Source organism: Triticum dicoccoides, chromosome 6A (assembly GCF_002162155.2).
Source record: "Triticum dicoccoides isolate Atlit2015 ecotype Zavitan chromosome 6A, WEW_v2.0, whole genome shotgun sequence".
NCBI lineage: Eukaryota > Viridiplantae > Streptophyta > Magnoliopsida > Poales > Poaceae > Triticum > Triticum dicoccoides.
Window position 1 is genome coordinate 228,923,256 of NC_041390.1, and position 13,634 is coordinate 228,936,889.

Consider the following 13,634-nt stretch of genomic DNA (forward strand, 5'->3'; position numbering starts at 1 on the left):
AAGCCAGGCCGCCAAAAACAGCATGGCAAAGACAGAGGGACTACTCCCATGCCTCCTTCAGGAGGCCTAACTCGTCCCTAATCAAAGACTAATTCCGGGCTAAATGCTGAAAATGCACGCAGTTATTATTCTATATACAGACCAAATATTCGCTGAAAATGTACATAATGATATGGATGTTGGACTACAAAATTACTGGTTATTTTTGGCCTGTGTGTGTGTGTGTGTGTGTGTGTGTGTGTGTGCCGCATTTAGCTCTTTAGAAGGCTGGTACTGATCAAAGTGGGTGGGAAATTAGCATATTATCGTGAGAAGAATAGATAGGTCATGCTCTGATGTGCTAAAGGAACACTTGGCATTTACAGGGTAATGTTTAGGCCACGACGCTTGCTTACGAAGAACTACTGGTAAAAAACACAACAAAACATCTGAACTTCTAGCTGCCTCTTGAAAAAAATATCTAAACTCACAAGGTCAACATAAATTGCAACTCTTTCTTCAAGAGAGAAACATAACTGGAGCAAGAGCATGTATGGAAGAGTCTAGAATAGAGTAGAAGTGTGTGAATGTAATGTAAATCTGTTTCAAAAAAACATAGTAATTATATTCTCCATTAGAAGAGGTGTACTAAGTTTAATCATGAAATCTTCTATATACTACACATGGCAGGATCTGATTCTGGTGTAATTAAGGCCAACTCCATCGCATGACCCCAAATGGTCCATGCGGCTCGACATTGAATCGGCCAAGAGGAGGGCCCGGCGGACCGTTGCGGCGGAGAAGAAAGCCGCTGCCGACTACGCCGCCGAGGCCGCGGCCGCGCAACACAAGGCCGCTGTTGACCAGAACGAGGCCATCCTCGCCAAGGCCACGCAGGCAGCGATGACGCAGGCCCTCGTCATGCTAGGGTTATGCCGACCCGGGCCGGCCATTCTCTTCGCCGCCGCCATGGCCGCGACGAGCACAGGATCGTCGTCCGTCCGTCCTCCGCAGTTCCAGTCGCCGAGCTCCTATAACACCGGAGACGGCCGGTTTTCATGTGCCACGGCAGAATGGTCAGACCCGGTTCTCCACATTGCCGGACGGCAGCGTGATCGCGCCGGCTAGTCCCGCCAACCAGGCCGTCATCGACATCAACGTCACACCTGGATTCAGTGGCGCTGGCCAGTCGTCCGACGGGATGCAAAGGAAGCAGCCCTCGTCGATTCCTACGGCCAACCTTCCCGGCGCCCGCAACCTGTTCGACGAAATGCCAATCCCGACGCCGACGGGCGACGATCCTGACTACACCATGTTCATGGAGAGCGTAATCTTCGAGGGTCGGGCCAGGCCTTCCACCCCGACGGCCAAGGCCAAGGCTTCGATCCCGACGAGACCCAAAGTCAAGACGGCCGCGGCCAAGATGGTACGGACCACTACGGTGTCCACATAGAAGAAGAGGCTGACGACCATGGCAACTCATGGCAAGAAGATGACGACATGTATTGCGAAGATGAGGAAGAAGAGGTTGACATTGCGGAGGAGCCATTGTTTATCGATGAGCTGGCCCAAAGAGCCAAGGCACAAAGGAGGAAGCAAAGCATTCGCACAGGATCATACAACAAAGAAGAGGGCACGTTGATTTGCGAGAGTTGGATGGAGATAGGCCAAGATCCCAAGACCGGTGCCGAGCAAAAAGGATCCGTCTTTTCGACGAGAGTTCATAAAACCTTTCACGAACGGAGGAAGTTTGCGCCCTACAAGCTTGCGAGCAACCGTGGCATCAACTCAATCCAAAAGAGATGGGGTTTCATTCAACAAGAATGCAATAAGTATTGTGCCGATCTTGAGAGCATTGAAGCCCGTCCCGTGAGTGGCCTAGGCGCGGTGACTTGGTATGACCTCTCCTATTTGCATTGCTATGCCATGTTCATGTTTGCTGTATCTTGTGTCCTTCACATATTTGTGGCCTTCTTTTTGATTGTGTAGGCATTCCAATCTTTGGAAGCCTTCAAGGCCCGGCATAAGAACAAGCCATTCACTCTCACTCATTGTTGGTCGCTCATCAAAGATTGTCACAAGTTCAAAGATCAATATGCCGCTCTAAAGAAGAAAGGAGGGACAGTGGCCGTGGCTGCTAATGGAGATGTGCTCAAGAGGCCGAGGGGCAAGACCAACTCGAAGCTTGACGAGAAGCGTGATGTGGCATCTATCGCCTTGCAAGAAACTTTGCACGGCATGATGACTCAAAAGGAAGTGAGGGAGGAGAGGAAGCGCCAAGGAAAGGAGGAGCAAATGAAGATATACTTGGAGCTTCAAATGAAGAAGCTTGACATGGAGGAGGCCGCCAAGAGGAGGAAGCTCGACATGAAGGAGGCTGCCCAATTGAAGAAGCTCGCGATCGAGGCCACCAGTGCCGACACCAAAGCAAAAGAGGTGGTGTTAGCAATCATGAGCGTGAACTTGACCAACATGTCCCTGAAGAGAAGAATTTGGTTCGCGAACCGGCAAAAGGAGATGTTCGACCAAGACGGCCTGAACTAGGGAGGCCTCGGCCATGGACTATGGCCGTTCTTTTTAAAGGCTGGCAAGTGTGCCAGCCGCTGGCTATGTTGCCAGCAAGAAAGTTGTTCATTTTGAAGGCTGACTAGTGTGCCGGCCGCTGGCTTTGTTGCCGGCGTGAAGACTTAGGGCTTGACCATTTTGTAGGCTGGCATATGTTTGCTGGCCGCTGGCTTTGTTGCCGGCATGCACTATGAACTACGGCCGCGGTGGACAAAAAATTCATTTGCAAAAGATTTCAGGCAGCCAGACCCAGATGCGTCCGCGCGTTGGGCGCATCCAGAAAAATGGCCGGACGCCGCCCCATTGCCCTACCCAAACGGACGTTCGTTCGCGGTCGATGGTTGGAGTTGGCCTAATGGTAAATCAAACGGCCCGCAACACTCAGTTTTGCCAGATCTTGACCATCGGATCAAGTTCATCCAATGATATACATTCAAAGTTATTCATACACTATATAGATGATACAGATATAGAAAACACACAGAAAAAGGAAAGCATCTAAAATTCTAGCTGCCTCTTGAAAAAAATATCTGGATCACAACAACGATGGTCTGAATTGACTCTGAACTTTCTTGTGGTGAGGAAAATTGTCTTCGAATTTCACACATCACAATAATAAAAAAGAGTATTCAGTATATAGACTACTAAAAACTGAACCTCGGTATGGCATCCGGACATTTATTTTTTCTGAAAAGGAGGGTGACCCCCAGGGTATGCATCCAACACAAGTGTTTGATAATTGGACGAGAGTTACAGGGCTTACTTGCTGATCTCGTACAGGCTATAGAAGCGAGGGGCGAGGGGTGTGACGCAGCTGGGGAGACGGAGGAAATCCCTTCTCGGTGCGGCGTTGGAAGCGCTAGAAACTGTCGTCGCCAGCGACGAATGAGTAAGAGGAGAATCAGGAGATGGGCATTCAGCCGTGGAGTCCAGACTAACCCCCTATGGACAGGGACGCACGGATGGCAAATCCGTGTGCTCTGCCCGCTCGTACCAAGGCCAATATGTCGCCCGAAGCATCGGCGACTATCAGGCCGGTCCAACACTGTAGCAAGCGTGAGCCTTTTCTGTTTTTTTTTCGGTTTTCCAATGTACACAGTACTGCTACGATTTTTCTAGGATTTTCTTTGGTTTTCTCTTTCTCTTTCTGTTTCTTTCTACGATTTCATCATTTTTTGTTTATTTACTCGGTTTTTCATTTTTTTAAACACATATCTACTTTTTATACACATTTCAAATATACATGATTAATTTCTTTTACAAAATTTATGTTTTCATGTCTATTTCTTTCGTATACATTGTACCTTTTTCATGTACATCTACATGATTTCACATTTTATTCAATACTTTTTGAACATTTTTTCAAATAGGTGTTAAACATTTTTTGCCAAATACATGTTAAAAAAATTGTGTGCTATGAAACATTTTTTAAACTATGCGAATATTTTTCTACATTGGATAAAAAAATTTAAATTTGAAAAAAAATTGTTTGAAACGCTTGAACACTTTCCTAAACGTAATGTGCATTTTTTGAATGGATCAAAACTCCTTTTAAAATAAAAACTTGTTTATAAAATATTTTAATAAATGTCACCTACATTTTTTGAAACACGTGAACATTTTTACATTTTTGAAATGTTCATACATTTTTTTGAATGGTAGAAACATTTTCTTTGAGTGGGTCAAACATCTTTTTTGCACCACATTTACATTTTTTACACTGCATTTACCTTTTTCATAATATATGTATTTTTTTTCTTAAAATATAAACAAAAAGGAAAAAAAACGTGTGACAGCAGGCATGACGAGAGCATGTCGTACAGCTCGCTTCGAGTGGCACATAGCCGCGCCCGGTACCAGCGTCAGCGCACGCTTACGTCTCCGTACCACACCGGCCCATTAGTCACCTCCTCGCCTTGCACTGCCAGTGCCTAATAACCACTAGTACTAGCACACGTTGTGCTAAAGACAGTAGTACACACACACACACACACACACACACACACACACACACACACACACACACACACAACATTAAGAAAAAAAGGTAAAAATCTGATCAAGTATTGCAAGAACAAAATTGTTCACGTATACAATCAGAACATTTTTATAAGTATATCATGAATGTTTTTGTAAAATAAATCATTTTTAAAAAGTACACGTTTAACCATTTTTTGAAATATTGAACAGTTTTTAAAATACATGTTGAATAATTTCTCAAAACATGATGAACATTCTCACCAACAAAATGAACATTTTGTAAAAGTATGTGATTAAAATTTTCAATATGCACGACACACATTTTTGAAAAACACTATGATTTTTTAATATATGTGATAAAAGAACTGAAATAACTACAAAGGAAAATAAAAAAACATTTGCTGCAAATCAGTAACATTTATTACAATATGCGTAAACATATTTGTTGCAACAGATGAACAATGTTTTCACAAGAAAACATTTTTGGAAAATACATGAACTTTTTGTTACGCGTGTGGAAAAATTATTTTTGCAATACATGGACATTTATTACAGTATGCGCACAGATTTTTGTTGCAACATATGAACAATTTTTTCACAAGAGAATTTAAAAAAAAAATGCATGAACGATGAGAACAGTTATTAGCAAAAGTTGAATAATACAATAACCGATTTGAAAACAATTTCTCGTATTTTAGAAAATTGTTTACATGTTCCAAAAAAACCTAGTTGGGATCCTTCATCTCGATCTTCTTGGCGGTCCATGATTCAATTGCCTTTGGATTGGATTTCAAACATGGCACGACTTTTGGCCCGCGAGGTCATCTTGTTCCTCCTCCGTGCGCCCCATGGAGGCGCTCCTGTCACTTCACCGGACGATGTTTTGCCCTTGTGAAGGCGTCGGCAAGGTCCCTCAACGTGAACTTGTCATGAATACTTCCCGCAAAAAAGAAGTTGCATTAAATACTCTTTTTTTAGTTGAATGAATGCTTCTCTTCTTGATAAGGACATATTGAGCATTAGGCCATCTCCAATGCCATACGCTTAGACATGCGCTAGGATCAATTTTTGACCGATTTCCCAACTAATTAGCGGTTGGGCTGTGCCAATCGTGGCATCGACGCAAAGGCTGGCATCCGACGCTTGGCCCTTTTCTTCGCTGCACCAAGCACCCCTGGTTGCTTCTATACCTAATGATAAAGAACTGCACGTTTCTACGATCTTTTGATCTATCTAGAAGTTGATATTAATTACCCACTAGGCCACCCATAAGTGAAAAAAATAACCCTTTGTTTTGTAGGTTTCATTGCACTCAATGTTTCGCCTCAGAAAAGAAATAGCAGAACAAGGACTTGAACCATGACCGCGTTGAAAGAGCCTGCATGCATGAAGTCATTTAGCCAACTTTGCTAGAGAAATAAAGGGAGATACTCTTTTATTGGTTAAGTTGGTTTAAAAAAAACTTAGAAGCCACATATCGATGTTGTAAATCCGTCGCTCGCGATGGGACTCCCGTGCGCGACTCCCGTCCCGTCTGCGCCGCGCATGCACTCCTCGGCCTTTGCCTACACTATGTAGCAACTCCGCTGGGCCTTTTTGGGTGTCATCGAACTGGGCCACGCTGAGCCAAAACGAAAATAATTGCTAGTGTGCAGGATTTAGTGAGTTCAACTAGCTTTTGGTTGTGATAAAAGACATGCTTCACTTATTAATCAATAGCCCCACCTCACTATTTTACACCGGATCTCACCAATTTATATATGTCTGTCGATAGACAATCAACAAGCACCTTCGAAGGAAAGGAAAGAATTAAGATAAACAGGATGATGTGTGGAACATATATGGCCGATTGACTCTAATTTAAGCAGGGTCATGGGGAAAAAATATTTATGGGATGGTATAGGCTGCGGCCAAAATATTTAAAGAAGAGAGCATATATGACTGATTGGCTCTAACTTAAGCGGAATTGTGGGAATAATATTTCAGAAATAGGATGGGCAAAGTTGATCTTTAAAGAAGAGAACAAGACCAGTGACGACCTGCTAGGTATTCAATCAAACAATACTTCGATTCATGTGGCAGGGTCAACCAATTTAGTATTGGGTCGTCGCCCCATTGAGGACGTGTATGAGGTGTGGGTGGGGCGCGGCATGGCCTCACGTCTTCAGTAACAATCATGTTGAGCAATGGGCACCCATCACCAACACGCTCTAATCCTAGGTGCCGCCTCGCAAATGCTTGCCTTGCTCGACCAATTGTTGTCCGTCACCACGCACGACAAGAATTTGATCGGAATCAAAATCAAAATCTAAAAGTCCTTGTTGCGTCTGACATAAAATGTTTTTCAAATTTGGAAGGACTTATTATTTTTTCCATTGCAACACACGGCCTTTTTTGCTACTAATTGTCTATGATAGTTAGCGCGTGACATGGGAGCTAGGGCGTTTAAACATTTTTTATTTATGACATCTATTTATTTCCCCTTATAAAGCGTCTGAAGAGTCTAGTGTTGGACATGCCCTTAGATATGCGGACCAAGGCATTGTAGTTGTTCTTTTTATTCAAATCTTCAGTCCTCAAACAATGGCCATATCATTTACAATTTGAGCCAAAATAAAGTCAGGCACATTAGAGTCCCAAGATTCAGATAAGCTAACTCTAAAGCAATGCTTTGCTAGACTATCAACAACTAGATTTGCTTCCATACAACAATGAATATAATCAGCGCTTGAAAACTCAAACGCTAGGAGAGTAGCATCTGTAATGATTGGCGTGTCCGGACCCATATATCCCTTCGGATTTGGAATTGCATCCAAGGCACTCCTACTGTCCGATTCGATGACAACTTTAGTGCAGCCGATGTTAGCCGCTAGGATCAGTTCGTTGCGAATGGCGTTGATCTCTGTTGAGACCAGAGTTGATACATGAGGTAAGGTCTGTGTTGCCGCTGCGATGAAGTTACCGTGATCGTCCCGAGCCACAACATCACATGCCCCTGCCAATGTTTCTGCATAAATGACGCGTCAATGTTGATTTTAACATACCATGCATTTGGTTTCTTCCACACATGCTCAGATTTTCTATCGATAGATTGGTTCGGTGTATAGCTCTAAATAAAATTTGTAGCTAGAACTCGGGTGGTTATCGTTGTTCTCTCTGAGTTCTGGACGGTTTCACATTTTGCTCCTTGGCGTCTTTGCCACCAAATATACGACATAGCTACAAGAGTCAGCCCCACTACCGGTAGTTCATGCACCACCGAACGATAGTCGAAGAAGAGCGTCCAGGTTGATAGAGCCCGAGTAGTGCTAAGCCACTGCATGATGGATTGCATCGACTAGATTTAGTTCGATCCATACCTCATTCGCTCGAGCACAAGTCAATAGACAATGTTGGATATCCTTCAATCCAATCTTACACAATGGGCATTGAGGTATAACAGGGATGTGTCGTTCAGCTAACACACATCAGGACTATCTGCTCTAGAAAAGTGGTGTCCCAATTGTTGGTTGAACGTCAAGGCTATTTATATATAACAAAGATTAAAACTAGTCCATGCAACAAAACGTGAGGTTTCCAAGATGATGACGGGCGAGAGAGCGTCAAAAGACGTCAAAGTCTCCGTAACCCGAACCGTCAGATCGGTCAGGTGCTGAGATATATTTATCCAAGGGTCTCAAATCAAAGGACATCCAGCTTTCAACTGTACACGCGGGACGTACGGGCGCCTTCCCGTCCTCCTCGATCGTAATCGTCGTACCCGGTGGACTGCTGCCGTGCTAGTACCGACTGACTATCCGGAGCACAACACACAGCAGGCATACAAACAAGGATGAGGCAATCAAGCAGGTCTCGCTTTCGGGGTCCCGGGCAGGGAAACAAGGGATCGAAACAGCTCTCCTCGCTGGCCGCCACCCCCAAAACCAGAGGCGCCTCCGCCACTGGATGCATAGCGACGCGTACTATAGCCCCCGGACTTTGCAGTCCTGCCATGCCATGGGGGCTGCATGTGCTCCAACCCATCGGCGGATGCATCGATGACCAGTAACCAGCCATGGACCGCGCCGCTGGATGCCCGTCGCCTGCCTGCAATGGTTTTGTCCGCACCCGAAGCCGCAGCCGGGCAGCGAGAAGGACACCGGCAGAGCTCGATCGACCTTTTCGGCGCGACGCACCAACCAATCTAGGGATCAAGCCGTGGATTCGCGGAGCTGATCGCTGTGGCCCACCCAGCATTGATGTTTGGTGTTGGACCCCCAGTGTTCTACTTCTCGAGAAAGAAAGATTACCACGAGTGCTCCGATCATGTCATTAGGGTCGCTGTATGTAATGAGCTGGCACAGGGATCACAGAGATGACGCTGCTGATCATTGTTGACAAACCATCACTCGAGGAAGAAGAATGTCGTGAGCTACCAGTGGCTGATCATTTGTCAACAATGATCGATTGATGGGCTGGAGCTGTAGATGGAGTAATGTCGTTGCAGTGACAAATGATCCTGGCCGCCCGCGGTACACCGGCAGATGAGACGCCAAATCAGCACCAAGCGGCATAGCGCGGTAGCAGTTGTTGGGCTGGAGCTGTAGATGAAGTTATGTTGCTGCTGGAGGTTTTTCTTTTCACGAATAGCGTTTTCCCCACTTTTTTGATCTTAAAGACGTGGAATAGGACACGTTCGTAATGTGGTTGACATGTTGCCTAACAAAAGGACACCCTGTACGGAGCCCGTTACAAGTACCGCACATATCGTCATCAACTAAGGGCAACTCCAACACGCGGATCACCTATTTGCCAGCAAATGTTCCGATCAGTCGGTTTCAGCACTTTTAGCCATTCAAGCCACTCATCAAAAATGTCCGGACGATCCGAAATCCCACAAACCGGCTTTAAATTGGGGGAATTTCTGGGGGAGTCTCGACATCCACCATGTTGAAGTTCGATACCCTGGAACAACTCAGAGCATGCTTGGATACGTTTTAGTCCCATGACTAAAAGTAGTGGGACTAAAACTTGCTAGTCTCACCCATGCTTGGATCCAAATACTAAAGAGACTAAAATCTAGTTATTGAGCATTTATTATCCTCCAAACCCTTCAATCCAGAACTAAGAAGAGAAATTAAATGAGGAGAGAGAGAGCTAATACATATTTTAGTAGGTTTCCCATGACTAAAAGATTTTAGCCTCAAGACTAGTCCTAGCCTCTCTTTAGTCAGGGGTGCTTGGAACTTTAGCCTCTAAAAGAGACTATTTTTAGTCAGACTAAAAATAGTCCCTTGTATCCAAGCACCCTCTCAGAACTCATCTCCGCTTCCGCTCTCAAACTCTCTGTGCATTCACACTCTGGCCGACCGGCCTTCGGGCATCACTTCGACGAACCGGCTACCCGCCTACCTGCGTTCACGACAACGCGACGATCGAGAAGGATACTCCGACTTTAAAGACGATCATAATCAGGCTCCTCCGTATCCTCCTACCTGCACAATCCCCCCTCCTCCTCTCCCACACATCCACTGTTCGCCACACATCGCCAAACCTCCAGCCGTGATGGGCAAGAAGTTTGACAACGAGAATTGGTGGCCGGCGCGTGACTCCGGATCTGGGGGCATCTCCGGATCGAATTGGCGCCGCCGCCCTATGTCTCCGGTGGCCTTGTTGTTCATGCCTCTGTCCGCTATCATGGTGGAGCTGATCTCCTCGGATGACGAGGAGTAGAAGCCACCACCACTCAGTGCTGCGGCCACGGCAGATGGAGATCGCACTGCATCGCTCATTGATCAAATGTGATTCGTCGCCGCCGTCCCCTTTACGTAGTCACGGAGTCCAAATCGGACATCACGTGAAGGAGGATCCGCCCACCCCGTGTCGCCACTGCGGCGTCCAAATCGAGCGTTGCGCTAAGTAGGAGCCGCCCTCCTTGCCGCATGGTCACGTCAAGGAGGAGCCGTCCTTCCTGCCTCGTTGCCATCCTGGTAACCAATGGCGCCCGTTTATCGTGAAGAAGGACGAGGCGGCTTCCGCTCCGTCCAAGCCACGTCCACGCGTGAGTACTACCTCCAAGGCGCTGGAGCCGGCGGCGCGTCCTCCTTCGTGACCAATAAATGCCTCGTGCGGGGAGAAGTGCAATGCGGCGCACAAGGCGGCATTACAAAGAGCCAGGTGGCCTCGACCTAAGTGCTCACGGACACTGTGCTTGTAGAGACTTGTTCCGTCGACCGATCCAGGATCAGCGAGCAGTCAGACGCCTGACACCGGTGCCATCTCAATGACCAACTCCTCAAAGTGGGGTTGGCGGAGTCTAAGCTCCCCCTATTCATTTGAGCCATCGGCGCCACCGAAGACAAGCGACGCAAGGCGGGGGAGAATGCGGTGAAACGCGGGGCGACGACAACGATGATGGCTCGGATGGCGGCAGACACGATGGAGCATACAATGACACAAACGACGTCGAAGGTGCTGGTGGCCTCGAAGGCCATGCCTACGAGGTCACCATTCGGTACCTCGCTCTAGTTTGTTTAGTTTGTTTTAGATTTAGATTTGACTTTTTAAATATTGTATATTTGTGTGAAATATATGAAACTTTGTTAAATTCCGTTTGTTTAGCTTAAATTTTATTCATTTTTGCATTAGTTCTGAAATGGGTTCAACATTTGGAAGTATTTAACCAAAAACTACCACAATTGACGGAAACGTGACGAAAAACTACCACTTTACGTTTTTGTGCGAAAAACTACCAAATTTGGACTAAACTGTGGCAAAAAACTACCAACTCGTGAAATCGTTCGCTTCGCCCGCGCTAACCCGAATCTGACCGGTTGGGCCCGCGAATCAGGCGCCACGTTGGCTAACGGTCGCCCGCCGCGCGTAGATGGCCGTTAACGGCCCGTCCGCTGTCGGAACGGCGCATGTCGGTGCGGTGCGGGTCAAATCTGATCCGTTCCCCTCTCGATTCACTCTCTCCCTCCTCTCCCTCTCTCTGACCTAGGTGGCGGCCGCCATGTCCTCGTTGATTCCGGAGGGCGGCGGTGCTGGCGGCGGTGACGTTGGCGGCGGCGACGCTGGTGGCGAGACAAGTTTGGACGCTGCTGCCTCGCCCGCGCCTCCACCGATGGCCAGCGGCTCAGTCGATAATTAGTTGGGGAGCACCAGTTTCTCGATGCAGGCCGGCTCGCAGCAGCCGGAGGCACCGCTCTCCCAGTCATCGCCAATGGGTCGCAGGTATGCAAGTATCATCTGCTGGGCTTTTGGTTAGCTGCTTCAACATTGCAAATTAGTAAGATGTGTTTGTTTCTGTTAGTTGGACATGTGTAGTAAACTGGAGTCAGTAAACTGTATAGCTTAGTCAATTTCAATTCAATTCATGAGCACTTATTTGTGCAGTTTGGCTGACCAGAAGTGGGATATATGGTTTCATTTAGTAGGAAGAAACCCTGTGAAAAGGGGTATATTTGAGTCAGATATTTCTTTGCTTACTCTACAATCACTCATTGCTAGTGAAGGGTATGGGGACAGTGATTACATGTACTATGTGAAGGAGGAGGAAATTGGATCTGACAGAGTAAAGTATTTAGGTAATGAAGCTAGTGTTCATGAAATGTTGGACTTTTTTCATCATGTCAAGCTAGTCAACATAAGGGTTGTGAGAAATGTTGAACCTGGAATTAGTACACAGGCTAATGAGAATTACATGAACACTCAAGAGAGCTGCTGTGTGAAAAAGGTTGTGGAGCAATCTGACCTTCAGAATCAGATAGATGATAGAAAGGCTCAGCTTGAGAGGAGCAGGATTCAAAGAGAGGTAGATTTGAACCACTTTGAAGGAGACACTGAAGTGTCTAAATTTTGTTTTGATGATTCAGTTCATTCAGATGGTAGTGCTGAAGCTGTTCAACAAATGGAAATAGAGTGTGCCTCTGAAGAGGAAACACCATTGCAAAGTACTGCTATTGTGAAACATGTGAAGAACCCTGGGCCAACTAGCAGATGTCACAATGAGGTAGAGAAAAAATGTTTTGAAGATTGGTTTCCTGAAGCAGATGAGTTTTGTTTTGCTGGTGATCCAGGCATAAGTGATGAGGAAGAAGAAGATGAAGTTGAACTACCATACATCATGAAGAAGGCAAAGACAAAGAGTAGTAAGAAAAAGATGAAGGAAAGAGTATATTTTGACCCTTCAATTCCCAATTCACATTTACTCTTGTGCAAGAGCTTGTGTTTTGATTCTGTTTACCAGTTCAGAGAAGCATTAAGAGATTTTCATATAAGGACTTTGAGGTCTTTTCACTACCACAGGAACACTCCAACAAGAATTATTGTTTGGTGTTCACAGAGAGAGCATGGATGTGAATTTTACATCTGTGCCTCCAGGATAGCTCATGAAAGAACATTTTGCATTAAGAAGTGTAACATGGAGCACACTTGTCCAGCATCAGCAGAGAACACAAAAGTTACTACTAAGTGGCTTTCCAAAGAAGTTGAGCAATCTCTTAGAGCAGATCCTAGAGCACCTGTGGATTCACTTATTAAAAACAGCAAAGTCAAGTTTTCAGTTGATGTATCAAAGAGTGTGGCCTATAGGGCAAGGAGGAAGGCTATGAAGGTTGTACAAGGTGACCAGAAGGAGCAGTACTATAGACTGAGGGACTACCTACAAGCAGTTCTTGACACAAACCCTGGTAGCAGGTGTGTAGTTACAACATTTGAGGACCCAGAAAACCCTGCCCCAACACCTAGATTTAAGTACATGTTCTACTGCTTGCATGCATCAAAGCAAGGATTTCTTAATGGTTGCAGGCCCTTTATAGGTAAATCTATAACTGCAATTTGTTCAAAATATCTTGTTGTAAATATATGGTAGCTAATTTGGGTATGGATGCAGGGCTTGATGGTTGCTTCATCAAGCTAACCACTGGACAGCAAATACTTGCAGCCACAGGAAGAGATGGCAATAACAACATCTACCCCATAGCCTTTGGTGTGGTTGATAAGGAAGATTCAGATAGTTGGACATGGTTCCTAACCCAGCTAAGATGTTGCATTGGAAGTGGTAGCAAATTTGGAACCTACACCATTATTTCTGACAGGCAAAAGGTATGCACCCTATCTTAGCCACT

At 45.8% G+C, this 13,634-nt stretch overlaps 1 long non-coding RNA gene and 1 pseudogene across 4 annotated transcripts in view; one reads left to right on the plus strand and one right to left on the minus strand.

Annotated features, from left to right (window-relative positions):
• Positions 1 to 3,287, plus strand: part of LOC119316688 — a 9,452-nt pseudogene extending 6,165 nt beyond the window's left edge.
• Positions 1 to 3,500, minus strand: part of LOC119316689 — a 16,716-nt gene extending 13,216 nt beyond the window's left edge. For 2 of the 4 annotated variants that reach the window (XR_005153186.1, XR_005153187.1), the window contains exon 1: positions 3,308 to 3,499. This is a non-coding gene — a long non-coding RNA (uncharacterized LOC119316689). Of the gene's footprint in view, positions 1 to 3,307 lie in introns of all 4 variants that reach the window. The other 2 variants (XR_005153185.1, XR_005153184.1) reach the window with 2 other exon arrangements.
• Positions 3,501 to 13,634: the final 10,134 nt, after the last annotated feature.